Source organism: Anoplolepis gracilipes, chromosome 9 (genome assembly GCF_047496725.1).
Source record: "Anoplolepis gracilipes chromosome 9, ASM4749672v1, whole genome shotgun sequence".
Classification (NCBI taxonomy): domain Eukaryota; kingdom Metazoa; phylum Arthropoda; class Insecta; order Hymenoptera; family Formicidae; genus Anoplolepis; species Anoplolepis gracilipes.
The window spans coordinates 5715376-5731887 of record NC_132978.1 but is presented as its reverse complement, the minus strand read 5'-3'; the positions used below and the strand labels follow the sequence as shown (position 1 = coordinate 5731887).

General features: G+C 44.9%; 1 pseudogene; it reads right to left on the bottom strand.

The window, feature by feature from the left end:
- Positions 1–6966: 6966 nt before the first annotated feature.
- LOC140669631 (uncharacterized) lies at positions 6967–8994 on the bottom strand (annotated as a pseudogene).
- Positions 8995–16512: the final 7518 nt, after the last annotated feature.

Sequence of the window (16512 nt, the reverse complement as noted above, 5' to 3'; positions counted from 1 at the left end):
GTCCCATTGTTACCCTGCTCTTTGTCTCTTCCATTATCTTCTCTATTCGTCTAACCAGTCCCTCCCTGACCCCTCGTTCTCTCATCGACTCCAACACCTCCCTATCCACCAAATCGAACGCCGCCCTTAAATCTACAAACAGTGCCACCATCCCTCTTTTCCTCCCTTCCAGTTGTCTTCCTATCAAGTAATTTAACACACACATTATCCATCATTCCCATCTCCTTCCTAAACCCCGTCTGATTTGGTGGCACTATTCCTTTCCCCTCCACCTCTTCCCTTAGCCTCTCCGCCAAAACTGTCGCATATACTTTATACAGTGTTGGCATCAAAGTCACCCCCCTATAGTTCCCCACCCTTTTTCCCTCCTCCTTTTTTATTATTGGTACCACTACCCCCTTTTTCCATCCCTCTGGCTATCCCTTCCCTCCCCACAATTTATTACAGAATCCCCATGCCCACTTCTCTAACTCCCTTCCCCCATACTTCCACACTTCCTCTGGAATCCCATCTATCCCCGCCGCTTTTCCGTTCTTTATTCTCCCTATCACTTCTCTAATCTCTTCTATCCCAATCCTTTCCTCATCCTTCTCCCCCCTCCTGTCCCTATACTCCCTGATCCTTTGCTCTCTACTCCTCCTTGTAACATCATAAAGTATTCTCTCTATTCCTCTATCCCGATCTCCTCATTCACTCTCCTCTTTCCCTTCTTCCTCTCCATATTTACTAGCTCCCACACCTTCCCCTCCTTAACGTCCCTTGCCTTCTTTTCCCATCTTTCACTCTGTTTCCTCTTTTTCCTCTTACACAACTCTTTATACTGCCCCTTCTTTCTTTTGTACTTTTCCTCCTCCCCTCTTTCCCTACTTTACGCCACTCCCTTAACTCTTTCCTCACCTCTTTTCCACTCCTAACATTCCTCGTCCTATCCTTTCTGCTTTCTTTCCCTTTTTTCTCTTCCCTTCTCCGTTCTTTTATCGCCTCCTTTATTCTCCCTTCTATTTTCTCCCATCTCTCTCCCTTCTCCTCCTTGTTCCTTTTTTTTACGACAGGAAATGCTTTACGCATTCCTCTGGGAGCAGGGACTCTCAGACAATATGTGGGACTCTCCCGGCCAATTATTTATGGCCGGGCATACCCACTCAAATCTGTCGGTGGTCCACGCTGCGGTTATGGACGGGCTCCTCGCTTTCGCATTCGACCGGCACCCGTCCCGGCTGAGTCCTCCGTTCTTCGGCTCCGTCGAAGGAGGAAGGACTCGCTTCCGTGTGGGCGGCATCGGGCGCCCGGGACGCTCAACGCTGCACTGGTGGCGGCGTTGCGGGACCACCACGCAACGTCGTCTCTGCACTGGTGCGCAGGTGTTCGCCGCACCTGCGCCCTTGCACTCCTAGAGAAAAGACTACTTAGCGGGGTTAGAGAATGCGGGCATTATACCCCCGCATTCTCGCTCCTTTTTCGAGAGAGGGAGAAGCATTCGACTCCGCCTCTCTCTTTCGGCCGCCTCCTTCCGGGACATAACGTCCCCGCAGGAGGCGGTCGCCCTCCACTGGTCCTCCCCGTCTACCATGGCTCGCACCATGGCAGACAGGGAGACCTCATCCTCTATGACGCCCCGGAGGGCACGGCGTTGGTTTTCCCACGCCTGACATTCAGCCAGGGTGTGCTCTGCCATGTCCACCGGGGCGCCACATGATGGCCGTTCCCTTCCTATTCGGTGCAGGTACTTCCTGAAGCAACCATGCCCGGTGAGCACTTGCACCATCCTAAAATCGAAGGCGCCGTGTTGTCGGTCTATCCCGTCAATCAAGACTGGGTGGATAGCCTCGACGGCGCGTAGTCCTGTCCTTACACTGGACAGGCCCTCTTCCCATTCGGCTAGCTTGCGCCGCCGAACCTGGAGCCTGAACCTCGCCATGACTCTTGGTGGCAGGAGTCTGCTGACCTCGGGGTCCAGGTCCTCCCGGCCACGCGCATCCGATACATATCGGCATACGCGCCCGCCATGAGGATCCAGGGCATGATCTCCGCCAGCACGTACGCCGCCTCAAAGGCGACGGTTCTGTACCCCTAAATGACGCGGATGGCCAGCCTCTGCATCCCCCGGAGGGTCTGCAGATTCTTTCTGCTAACCATAACCGCGTTGTGCCATAGGAGGCTCCGTACAACGCTACGGATTGGTCCGCCGTCATGTACAGACGGCGCGCTCGGTCCCCCGGCCCTCCGAGATTGGGCATAAGCCTGCCAAGACTGGCAGCCACTGCTTGCACTCGGGGAGCCAGTTTTGTCAAGTGAGGCTCCACCGACTGTCGAGGACGAGGCCCAGGTATTTCAACTAGGTCCCGACCTCGACCACGACTCCCTCGATTTCAATTTTGGCTTTGTTTCGAGGCGGCCCCCTTCTTCCGACAGGGGCGAACCAAATTGCCTCCGTCTTCTGTAAGGCCACCTCAAGACCCATCCTTTGGATACGGCCGGCCACGTGCCTCGTCCCTTCCCCAGCGAGACGGATGGCACCGCTCCAATCTTCCTCCCAGGACAGGACCAGCGTGTCGTCTGCGTAACAGACCAGCTCCTGTCCCGGGAGGAGGACCCCACGTAGGACCCAGTCATACCCTAGGTTCCACAGGAGTAGTCCTAAGACCGACTCCTGTGGAACCCCACGGTGGAGCTGCCTCTCGATGTTTCTGTTGTTTACCGCCCCGGGTACGCGATTTTCCGGTCCCGGAAATAGTCCCGAATAACATCCCGGATGTACGCGGAAACTGTGATAATTCAGGGCCCCATGCACACCCTCTCAGGGGAAGGTGTTAAATGCATTGACGATGTCTAGCGACACCGCCACTGCTACCCTCCCCCTGGCCGTAGCCTGTTCCGTGAGGGTCTTTACACGCATTATTGCGTCAATTGTCGAAAACCTTCACGGAACCCAAACTGGCGTTCTGTCAAATTGGGATCATTCCGGGACAGATGCCTCCTCAGGCGGACAGCTATGATGCGCTCAAATAGCTTGCCCGCTTTGTCGAGGAGGCAAATGGGGCGGTACACGGAGGAAGATCCTGCCAGCTACCCCTCTTTGGGGAGCAGTACCATCCGTGCCCGCTTCCATTGGTCCGGGAACTTCCTGGAGCTCAGGCACTCATTGAAGAGACCCGACACTATTTCTTTCATGACTTCTGCGGTCAAGGCCAGCGCCTTTGCGGGGATCCCATCTAGTCTCGGAGCGGTCTTTTTGCCCCGGATTTTTCAGATCTCCCGCATGGGCTCATCCTCCGTGGCCCGCAGGTCTTCTGTTCAGGGGACGCGGCCGACATCCGGATATCGTCTGAACGGCCCGCGTGCCCCGGGAAGAAGATGGAGACCACCCCTCCAGGACCTGCGGGTCCAATCCCTCGGTGACCGGTGGGCCGCTCGCACTGAGCTTTTTCCGCACAATCTTGTACGGGCGTCTCCACGGGTCACCATCTATCGTTAGGATGAGCTCATCCCATCCCCGGCCTTGGCCACTTTGATGGCCCGCTGGAGGGATTTTTTATCGTTACGGTACGCTTCCCTCAGCGGTGCCGCCATCTGGGCTCCGTCCCGTCGCCTCATTTGACGCGTGTACCGGCGGCGCCTCCTATTGCATGCCGAGCGAAGCTCGGCAAGCTCAGGCAACCACTAGTACACACTCCTTTTAGGGGGAGCGACCCTCCTCCAGGGCATTGATGTGTCACACAACTCTGTGAGCATCTCCCGGAGTCGGGCCGCCCTCTCATTCACGTCCTCGACGGGACGGGCCATTTCCTCAGTTGCCGCTTTGGCGACGGCGGCAGCCATCAAGAGGTCTGTGTCGAGCCTCTTCAAGCACCATCCTTTTTGTGGGGGTGTACCCCTCCTTCCGGTGGTCCTCCCCGGCATGGCACCCATGGACGGGTCGAAGACGCTGAACCTTATATATCTGTGATCAGACATTGTCTCCGCCCAGTTCACAACATGCCATCCGGAGACCATGCGCGCGACACGAGGGCATCCAAACGATACATCTATGATGGATTCCCCGTTGTTGCGAACGCATGTGAAAACCCGGCCCTGGTTTAATATCACCAGACCGAGCTTCTCGGCCCACTCGTCAAGGGTCGTGCCCCTCGCATCGGTCACCGAGGAGCCCCACGCACGTGATTTGGCGTTGAGGTCCCCGGCAACCAAAACAGGATGAGGCAAGAACCGTGTCCTACCCCGCCTAGCACTCTCTCTAAGTCGGTACGATCTCTATTCGGTAAAGCGTACACCCCCACCACTAACACTTCTCCTCACGTGGCGGCCACAAAGCTCCTTTCCCTCGCTACTGGTGCGAAGGGGAGGGAACCCAGCCCACCATTGGATATTATGACGACCGAGCCGCACTCGTCCCCCGCTCAAAGCGTTTTATTCGGGGCAACTGAGTACGGGTCGGTCGCCACCAACTAGTCTATTGACCACTCCGCCGCGTGCTGGCATAACAAATCCTGCGCCGCAACGGAGTGGTTCAAGTTGGTCTGGAGGAAGCTTCTTTTTTTTGTTTTTTAGAGAAAAAGGAAGTGGGGCTTTGACTTCGCCCTCTGACTTCTTCGCCTTTTGGACATTAGGTCTTTTGGGCTTATCTCCCTTCTTTTCCTTTTGTCGCTTGGTCTTGGGTTGTTGCCCTGCCACACCTTCCTTCTTTTTCTTCTTACTGGTTTTTGCCTCTTTCCCTTTCTTGTATTTGTACATAGAGGAGAGAGGGCAAGCTGATCCACTCATTCTGTGCCCCGTTATTTTGCTCTTGTCTTTAGCATGGCATGATAAGCATTTCAGGACTTTTTCGCAACCTGTCGATTTGTGCCCTGTAAGACCACACTTGTAGCAATTGCCACTTCGGTCTTCCAGGACAGTGCATGTGGGCCTTGACGTGGCCAAATTCCAAACAGCGGTGGCACTGAAGTGGTCTTGGCTCCAGTGCCACTACCTTGGCCATCGACCATCCGACTTTTATCCTTTCTGTCTTTGTTATCTTTTGGGCCACCGTTTTTATGCACTTATCCCAGGTCATCCTGGGTCAAGTTATGGCCTGTTGGGGCCTTTTTTAAGATGCCCACTCGAATTCCTTCCGTGGGGGATCCACCTGCTTCTGCAACTGCCGCTGCTACTCTTTCAACAGTGGCTGCATCATCCAGGCCCGTAATGCGGAATTCCGCCATTGTTATTGGCCTGGCAATGCGCATTTCTGGTTTATCTCTTAGGGCTTCTGCTATTTTCTTGACAAGATTGTCTGCCTTATGGGCGCTATTTTCTCCTGGGATCTCTAGGACAAGTCTTCCAGTTTTGGTCCTTCTTGGTCTCATGTATTTGATCCCAGCATCCTTCAGTTTAACCTTCCTAGTAATCTCCTCCATAACCTGGGCAATGGAAATGTTCCCTTCTGCTGCCCCAGTTTGAGAAAGAACATTAACAGTGATTGCTGCATCCCGTTTTTGTTCTTTCTTCTTTTGTTCCTTTTCTTGGATGCGACCCCCTCCTCTCTCGGACTAAGCCCACTACCTATTTTGGGGGTGGATGAGGCCCTTGCAGAAGGGGAAGGGAGCCACCCTTTTTAGATGGCTCCTTTTTCTCTTTCACTTTTTTCTTTCCTTTCCCCTCCTTACTCTTTATCTCTTTCCATATTTCTGAGGTTTTTGGGGGACTTAGGCTTCCGATTTTGTCGCGTTTGTTAATGTATTCGCGACTTTTGCTTTACCCTCTCCCTTCTTTTTCTCTTTGTTTTGCAGCGGCGGCTTTATGGTTTTTTTAGAAAGGGAGGGTTTAGGGCCCATTTCTTCCTTGCCCTCATTGGGCTTAGCTTTCATGGTTTTCCCAGGTTTTGCGGTAGATACTAGGGCATCTGTTTTCTTTTTTAGATTCCTAAACTTGTTTTTTTTCCGGTGGTATTCTTTCTTACTTCGAAGCGAGCAGATATCATCTGCCCTGTCTGCTGGAGGATGTTACTTTCCATTTTTTGAAACATCTCCATGTATTCGGGACTCATGTTAGTATGTTTTCCCGTTTCCACGGTGGAGCCCGTTTCCCTTGCAGTCCCTTCCATCTCCATCCTGAAGGGGTCTGGAAGTGGCCTTTTCTGAGGTTGGTGGCTTGGCATAGTTTGTGTACCTAGTCTTTTCACCTCCTCTTTGACCTTATTTAATTCATTCATTAGTAGGTCAATTCTTCTACGGAGGACGCAATCCATTTCCAGGGCCCTCACTTCGTCTGTTGCGATGAGTTCACTTAATTTACTGGAGATTTCCTTCATATTTCTTGCTGCGTTGTTTAGCATCTTTACAAAAGTCCCCTTAAGGTTTTTGAATGACTTACAAGGGGAGTATACTACGTGTTGATCACTGATTCAAACGAGGATTTTTTTATGTGTATTACTTAATTAGAAACAAGTTCTGTTAAAGCGAGAGAACGCGCTTCTCAAGCATTCGTCTAAAAAAAATGTTGAAGATTTGCCAGCATTTCTTAAGACGTTGTGATGAAGCATTATTGAAGCGCCCCGGTAGCTCGGTTGGTAGCGTTCTTCTTTTGTAACCGCGAGATCCCTGGATCGAATCTCGCGGTGTGTAACCATTTTTGTTCTTTTATTTTTGTTTAATTTATTTTTTTTGTTCCTTGGAATATTTTAAACATTAATAAATAAGTATTACAGTTTTTTTTAATAATTGACATTTAATTTTTAACATTTTGTTCCATATATTAAAAGAAAATTCGAATGCTTTCTGTCAAAAATATAATATAAGGAAATGTTTAATATACGAGAAATATATTACTACTTATAAAATAAATAAGTAAATTACAATAATTATTTTTTTTCGTTAGCATATTAGCATTAATTGTAAATAATATATAAAGGTCAAAATATATAAAAAACGAAAATAAATCAAACAAATTTGTATAGCATACATTTTTTATTTTTACAACAAACGTTACAAATTACAAAATTGTTATATTAATTAGCGGAATCAGTAGTGCCTTTGCAAGATGATATTGATCATAAAAACAATAAAAACTTAAATTTATGGCACATCTAATAAATGCTGCATTTTTGCATGTACAGGGCATTTTCAAAACGTCTATGGAAAAGCAAACTTCATTTACATTTAAAAAAATGTTTCTTTCATCACAAAGTTTCGAAGCAAACCATGCATATTGTAACATATCAACAAATATTGGCGACAACAATTGGTGATGAACAATAGAGTGAATTTTAATACAATCGTCTCTAGATGATATTTCGCGATTCTGTTCAAGTACGAACAGTTTGAAGACGCTTGATTAAATTTTTAACTTGTCGATAAAAATAGACGTCACATGGTTGGCATATAGGTGTACATTTTGGGGGAATAACTTTAATAGTGCAAGTTCTCCTATATTCCTTATCGTCTTTGAAAATTTCATCGTATATGTATCACCGGATTTGTTTGTCCTCCCAAAGAATCAATCAACAGTAGAAATTTGTTCTCTTTAACGTATGGTAAAATAATATTTGTTAAAAATGTTTTGTATAGTTGGGTCGTTAACTTTCTGGACTTTGAACTTGTAACGACGATATTTTTATATTTTGTTACAAGTTCAACAGATTTTTGAACTCTGGGCCCAAAATTACCCGTCAATTCTTGTAAGCACATAAATACTTGAGGAATCAATTCTCCGGACAATGTGATTGCATATTGGGCCGTGTATGAATGCGTTGATCCATTTAAATGTTGTTTCTTCACGAAGACAGTTTTTGATCCTTGTTCGGCAAGACTTCTGTCAAACGTAGACTGGTACTGACAACCTGTAATATAATTAGAAAATGTATTGTAAAAAATTAATATATAAAGTAAATAATGAGGAAAAAATATAATATTGCATACAAACTATTTTCAAATATTTACAATTTGTGAAATTTAATTTTTTAAAATTACCTGTTTGATCAGTATTGATGATGAATTCTTTTTGAAAGTTTGGAATTATGTGCCGTACTTGAATTCGAAATTCTTCTGCAGAAGCCAAAATTTCAGGCATCGTGAAAGTCTCTCTTTCACTCACATATCTCGTAATTTTTTGTTGTCGAATTCTGTGATTTCGTTTGAATTTGTTTACTCAAGGAAGAGAACCTTTGAAATTAAAGTTTTCAAATTGACTTGCAGCAGCCAAAGCCCACTGTTGCAAGTTTCTTGTTGTAACTTGATGTAAATTTTCTCGAGCCTCTATAAATTGATCATATGTCCAAGAGTAGTATATTTATCCATAATTGTTCCGCCCTTTTTAATGTCCTCTTCCCATTTCTTCAAATGATGCATGTATTTTAAACGGCTACATCCTTTTTCTGAAGGTTCTTCAAGCTCCAATTAGGATGTTGTTTCGCAATATTTACAACTTTTACTTTGTAATTAAGTGGAATGTATTCTACTTGTTTCGCTTTCTTTTCATCCGGATGATATTCATCAGAATCTTCAGAGTCATTATATTCTACTTCCCGGAAAACATGTTGACCCTACGGGGACAACAACACCATCAACCCGCAGACGGGAGGTGGAGGGCGGCTCCCCAATGGCCCTAAAAAGGCGGTCATAGAAATAGACCGCTTCGGTCTTATTGGGAGCCACCCTCAAGCCAATTCGGCTTATGGCCCTTGCGAGGCCTGCCACCCCTTCATTTGCCCTGTTTAGGGCCTCCCCTCAATTGTCCCTCTCGGCTACCAGCAGGGTATCGTCGGCATACCCGACTTGGCAGTCAAGGGGGAGGGCGGTATGGAGGACCCCGTCGTACCCAAGGTTTCACAGTAGTGGGCCCAACACCGAGCCCTGTGGAACCCCGCAGGACCGCGTTCGGAAACTTTACTCGGATGCACACGAGTGTCGTTCTATCTTTGTTTACTTTAGATAATAAACAAAATTAAAACGACACTTGTGTGCACTCGAGTGAAGTTTCCGAACCCGCCCCAGTACATACGACGGGCGTGACCCCGGCCATCTTGGTCCCTGTATTCGAGCCTACGATGATTAAAGTAGGCTCGAATTCCCTTCACGAGGTATTCGGGGACGCAATGGATGTTAAGTGCGTCCCCGATTGCCTTCCACGGGAGAGTGTTAAAGGCGTTGGAAATGTCTAGAGAGACTGCCAACGCCACCTTCCCGCGTTCCACAACTGACTCCGTGAGGGCCCTGACGCGTAAGACGGCATCTACCGTAGATCTGCCTTCACGGAAGCCGTACTGCTCCTCGTGAAGAGAAGGGACCTCATCTCGTGCCAAATGCTGAACGAGTCGGCGAACAAAAATCCTCTCGTATATTTTGCCGACCTCGTCCAGCAGGCATGGCCAAAATCGACCTGGTCAACATCGACCTGGCCAACATCGGTCTAGCCAACATCGGGTTGGTCGCCAGCGACCTGGTCAACATCAGCCTGACTAAGATCGATCCAGTCAACTTGAGGCTTGGCAAACATTGACTGGGAGAATCGGCAGATGGCGCTGACATACAGGATATGAAAAGGGGGTATTTCTTCCCCTATATAAAGCCAGGATGACTGCGTTTAAGGGTCAGTCGGTCCTTAGTCTAAGCTTGGTCTAGCAGTCTGGACCCTGTCCGTAAAAAAAAATTGTCATTGGCTGAAAGTTGTAACAATCTTATATCTTTTAAAGAAAAAGAAATTGTAAAGCAATAAAACAGTACGCGTACTTTTCTATAATTGTTAATCGAGAATTCATAACGTTGAGTTGTAATTGCCTCATGTGGCGTCTCTGAAGTGAAATAAACCATTATTGAAGCTGTAAATCTGGTCTCGAATCGTCGATCCAGCACCTCCTCCTATTCTGCCAGAATTGTTGAAGCTGACTGGAAAACGGCATAGCAAGGGACGCGCCGTTGCGAGAGAGTGAAAGCCTGCTGGTCGCACGAGCCAGTTTGGGTGTCCTAGAAACTGGGAACCTATTATCTTGCCACGGGGAGGTCAAAGTGGCTGACGGCCGTGTTATAACAAGGTAGGAGGACCCGTCTTCGGGCATGGGTGAGCCGGAGATCTTGTTTTCATAGTCTAATATATAGCGACCGTAACACGTGCGGTCACAAGCTAACGGTAGAGGGGCGGGGCGTCTATGAGAGATAATATTTCCAAAGGAAGATAGTGGGGCTCAGTACGGTCAAGGCGGGGGGCCCTTTCTTAGAAAGAACATAAAGTTTGGTATAAATAAAATATATAAACTTTATTATATCGGACGGTTCTGAGAGTCGTGATGAGAACAAAAGAACAAACAAAAATAATAATCAGAAAAGAAAGATACAAAATATGCTACCGGCTTGAACAATCTTCTTGGTTGAAAGGACGTGACACATACGCGTGAGGGGTGCGCGACGACGATACGCGCTGTCACTGCAACGCAAGTAACGCGCAAACCATCGTGAACGCAAAAAGTAAAAACAATACTGTAATAGAAGATATAAAAGTAAAAGATAGAAAAACGACAGGCGAAAGATAATAAAACAATAAGATAGTATAGGCGCGCGCGAACGCCTGTTCACGAGACAGACGCACATGCGATTATAGGAGTGCACAATCGCACGCTCGAAAAATAAAAACACCAGGTTTTCTAGGCGTGCACGCCACAGGGTGACGTCGACAGCTTGCGCCTTCGACAGCCGATCGCTTTTGCGCAGGCGAGTCGCAAGATAAAACGCACGGCGAGACTGGTAGTCGAGAATCGAGGCCATCGTCAAACGCGCGGATCGCGCGGGCGCCCACGATAAATTGAATAATAGTCACCCTTCGTTGTCGGGAAGGGAAGATCGTCCTCCTTCGAGTCATCTCGGTACTCACGCACACGCCAGCAACACAGATCCTCCAAGAAGAGCGACTTTCACACGCACACTTTCACACATGGACACGAACATGTTCGATACCGATACGCTCCGTGGATACTCGCCAAAAGCGGGATCTGTTAGCGCACAGCTCGATAGCACACGGCAAAAACGTTATTCCCGATAGTCTACAACTCTTTAGCATACATCCGGATAACACACAAAGTGAATTGGGTATTTTCCCGATAGCGTACAATAAAAACGCACATTGTCCCGATAGCACACAAAGTAAATCGAGTATTTTCCCAATAGCGCACAATAAAAATGCACATTGTCCCGTTAGCACACAAAGTAAATCGGGTATTTTCCCGATAGTGCACCATGCTGTTGCACGCGACATACACAATCGGTAAACAAACGGAAATGTCCTGTTAGCACACGGTACGATAGCGCACTACCCAATAGCACACGACAAATTTAACGTTATTCCCGATAACCCAAAATTCTTTAGCACACATCCCGATAGCACACCAAGTAAATCGAATATTTCCCAATAGCGCACAAAATAAAAAATGTATCATCTCGATAGCTCACAATAAAAATGAATATTGTCCCGATAGCGCACAGCCCAGACACAGATAGACACGGCAAAAACGTTATTCCCGATAGCCTACAACTCTTTAGCACACATTCCGATAACACACAAAGTAAATTGGGTATTTTTCTGATAGCGCACATCGTCGTGTGTCACTTAGATGGTGCGCTATCGAGAAAAGATGCGTTTTTGTCCCGATAGCGCACATCGTCGTGTGTCACTTGAATAGTGCGCTATCAAGAAAAAATGCGTTTCTGTCCCGAGAGCGCACATCGTCGTGTGTCACTTGGATGGTGCGCTATCGAGAAAAGATGCGTTTCTGTCCCAATAGCGCACATCGTCATGTGCCATTGAGATGGTGCGCTATCGAGAAAAGATGCGTTTTTGTCCCGATAGGGCACATCGTCATGTGCCATTGAGATGGTGCGCTATCGAGAAAAGATGCGTTTCTGTCCCGATAGCGCATAGACATGTAAATGCATGTTTTATGCAAGTTGCGACGCGACGACTCTCGCGTAATTGACGTCGAGGCGAAAGTATATTGACGTACTTAAAAAAATTAATTATTTATTATAATTACACACTGTTTCTAATTATAATAAATAATTATTGGTGAAGACCGCGTCGTATAAAACATGCATTTACATGTCTGTGCGCTATCGGGACAGAAACGTGTCTTTCTCGATAGCGCACCATCCAAGTGACACACGACGATGTGCGCTATCGGAACAGAAACGCATCTTTTCTCGATAGCGCACCATCTCAATGGCACATGACGATGTGCGCTATCGGGACAGAAATGCATTTTTTCTCGATAGCGCATTGTCTAACTGACACACGACGATGTACGCTATCAGGAAAATACCCAATTTACTTTGTCTGTTATCGGGATGTGTGCTAGAGAGTTGTGGGCTATCGGGAATAACGTTAAATTTGTTGTGTGCTATCAGGTAGTGCGCTATCGCACCGTACGCTAACAGGACACTTTCGTTTTTTTCCCGATTGCGTATGTCGTCGCGTGCAACTAGCATGATGCGCTATTGAGAAAATACTCGATTTACTTTGTGTGTTATCGGGATGTATGCTAAAGAATTATAGGCTATGGGGAATAACGTTTTTGCCGTGTGCTATCGGGCTGTGCGCTATCGGGACAATATGCATTTTTATCGTGCGCTATCGGGAAAATATTCGATTTACTTGGTGTTACCGGAATGTGTACTAAATAGTTGTGGGCTATCGGGAATAACGTTAAAGGACCCCGCACTTTTTTAAGGTAAAATGGGTTTTCATAGGAATTGGCTGAAACTGTGGCAAAAGATAGTCCAAAATATGCTGGAGAAAAGCTATCATTGTCAAATCAATCCTATGTATCATTTTCGAGTTATCGGCGCTCAAAAATGAAAGTAACCATGTCATATATTTCACATATTTTTTAACTACTATCCCCACCACGCCACGGGCGTGGTAGGGATAATAATGGGAGTACTTTTACGACAGCCGGACTCCAGCGGTCGTCATAAATCGTAAAGTTACCCCCACCACTACCCCTACCACGCTGCCGGCCTGCTGATCCGTCTGCAATCTGTAATCCCTGATATAGGGCGAAATCAATCTCGCTATCATATCTCTTTTCAAGCAAAACATAAGCCGCGTGTTCCGCACTTTTTGTTACTTGTATTTAGCTGTTCATTATTTATCAACTTACATATTTTCTTTTCACTACTTTATTTTATAAAATCATTTAAGCAATATTTGTTTTTTTCTAAATATTCAACCTTAGTCGGTTAAAAAATGTTCCGATTAAGAATTCGATGTTACATATGCGACAGTGCACCATCGTGGTATGATATCCATAAATGGCGAAAAAATGTTGCTAAGCAAGAAATAGCCATAGTCAGGAGTACTAATGCTGGTAGACATCCCTTATTGATTGACGCTGGTACACCTATTTGTTCCAATTGTAATATTTCCATTATACGAGAAATACAAGAAATAGAACATGATCCGAAGTATCTGAGATTGAATGTCTTAATTTCCAATAACACCACATGTAATTGTTTTCAATGATTGTACATATTTTTTCATTGAAAAAAGTTCATGTTTTAAAGTATTGCGCCAATCATACAGTACACATAAGGGACGTCATCTGATCAAACCTTCCATGCTTCAGATGGGTACATTTTAGATATCCAAGGACCATATTTTTCTAATGCTGCGAATAATGATGCAAATATTGTTATTAATGAATTCAACCGAGATGCTGATATAATGCGTGAATGGTTTCAAGAAGGTGATGTTTTTATAATTGATCGTGGTTACCGTGACGCTATTCCGATGCTATAGAGGTTGAGTATTAATTACAAAATGCCCAGTTTTTGAAACGAGGACAAAGACAGCTGACAACGGAAGATGCTAACGACTCGAGAATAGTAATTAAATTGAGGTAGATTGTAGAAGCACGTAATGGGCATAGAAATTATTATTCAAATTTTTCAAGGATGTCATTGCTACTTCTCATCTTCCAAACATTCACGATTTTCTTCTCATCGCAGGATCTATTATAAACAAATATTGTGAACCGATTATAATGCAAGATGCTACCACAGATTTAGCTGAGAAAATGTTTCAACATGCCCGTCAGCCAAATGTTATTCAAGCGAAAGTTGAACAAGAAACTCTATGTATAAAAAGAGGTCAGTAGATACCACTGACTCAAATTGATCATCCGTTATTCCCTTTCTTGACGTATGAATATCTTCGAGAATTTACAACCGGTATTTTTCAGATCCGATTATCACCATCATATATCCAAGATAACACCTTGAACAAGAGAGAAGCAGAATTCCAGGTAGATATTGAAAATGACCCTGGATTTTTAAGGGTAAGGTTATATTTTCGTTATAGAAACGTTATCCGACATCAGTTGTGGATATCGTTTCTTGAAAGAAATGAGCACAAAGAGGAGGAAAACCCGATTCTAGGTAGCTACTGCACTTGTCAATCCGGAGCAAGGACTTTAGGCACATGTGCTCATGTAATAGCCGTTATATGGTATCTTGGATACGCAAGACATCAAAATAATATCAAGTATCCGTCAACAATGCTCTTAAATACCATATTAAATACACAAGATGAAGCAGAGATAATTGATTTACAAGAGAGTACAATCGAATAAATCCAGTTACTAATAAGGTTGATTGGGAGGTAGGAGGGAGCGTAGGACTATCGACGAAGAACCACTATAAAAAATCTAACACGCCAAGTTTGGAACCTCAGTGGTGGTGGGAAAGTCCAAAGAGTACACTGTATATATGTATTATTTGAAATATAAGACACGTTTACTTTCATTTTTGAGCGCCGATAACTCGAAAATGTTACATAGGATTGATTTGACAATAACAGCTTTTCTCCGGCATATTTTGGACTATCTTTTGCCATAGTTTCAGCCAATTCCTATGAAACCCATTTTACCTTAAAAATGTGCGAGGTCCTTTCCTGTGTGCTATCGAGTAGTGCGCTATCGAGACAATGTGCATTTTTATTATGCGCTATCGGGATGATGCATTTATAATTTTGTGCGCTATCGGGAAAATACTCGATTTACTTAATGTGTTATCGGGATGTGTGCTAAAGAGTTGTGGGCTATCGGGAATAACGTTAAATTTGTCGTGTGTTATCAGGTAGTGAGCTATCGCACCGTGCGCTAATGGGACCCTCCCGTCTAATCGTGCGGTGTCCAATCGTGCATTGTCCAATCGTGCGGTGTCCAATCGTGCGATATCCAATCTGAACGTGTCCAATTGTTTGGTGTAATCCTTCTGTGTCCAAACGGGTGTCACCCATCCATAACTACTGTAGTGTTCCCTTTATCTGCTGGTAGAACAATAATCTTACTGTTTTGTCTTAAATTCTGGAGTGCTAATCGTTCTTCCTTGTTTATATTTTGGCTGGGAGGTTTAGCCTTGTGAAGAATGATAGTAATTCGTTTTCTAATATTGTTGCTTGTTTCCGAGGGAAGATGAAAGATAACCGTACCAACTTGGCTAATGATTTCTTCCGTAAAGATGTTACTGGGGGTGATGGCAAAATTATGTCCTTTGGAAAGGATAAAGATCTCTGAAGAAGAAAGAGTTTAACTACTGAGATTTTTTACTGTATGTGTGGGTGTTGGGGTTTGAGTTTCGGGTTTGATTAAATTATATTTATTCTTCTGATTTCGAGTTCTGGCTTCAGCAGAGTGGATAACTTGTTCGTATGTTACCCTATCAAAGATTTGCCACAATTCATGGTTTAGTGAACTGGAGGAAAGGAGATGTAATTTAAAAAGCTTCTGAGAAGTTTCAGCTATACCTCTTCTGGTTGCTGATATTCTTTCTTTGACTAACCTCAACGATGCTTGTCGGAGAATGGCTTTAGCTTGGTTGGAAGGAGGTAAGGGATTTTTTAGTTGGAAGCCTTTTGGTACCACTTGATGGTCGCGGTATCGTTTCAAAAAAAGCTAAAGAGCATAACTGGATATGTAAGACATTGTTGAAGACAATTGCTTAGTTTCTGATTGATTCCGTAAATCTATGTTTTCAGGTAGATACCTGAATTTTTATTCTCAACATCCGTTGTGTCAAAAGAGGGGCACGATCATTGGCCTCGTTGATAGAGTTTTTACATTGTCACACCCAAATTTCATACAAAAAATTTTGATATTATTAAAATACTCTTTAGATAACAGCTATCCACTTAAACTAATATTTGATGTCATCCATCAACGTATCAAATATTTAATTAATAGACAGGATTCTAATAATAATGAAAAAACGACACTTGAAAATTCTTCCTCATTTTTCACTGTACCGTACTTGCCCAACTTAACTGAGCAATTTAGAAGCATTTTTAAAAATACGGATGTCAAACTATCTTATTGTAGTATGAATAAATTTGATAGATTTATAAAGGTCATAAGAATATTATTCCCAAGTGTTTGAGGCGCGAAATCTTGCGACCGCCAATTGCGAGAAACAAGAGCATCACGTATTATCTAAAATTCGGTGCATCGCAAATTGCAGCTCGAACAATCAATCAATTTCATTATTATTATGCGATCAA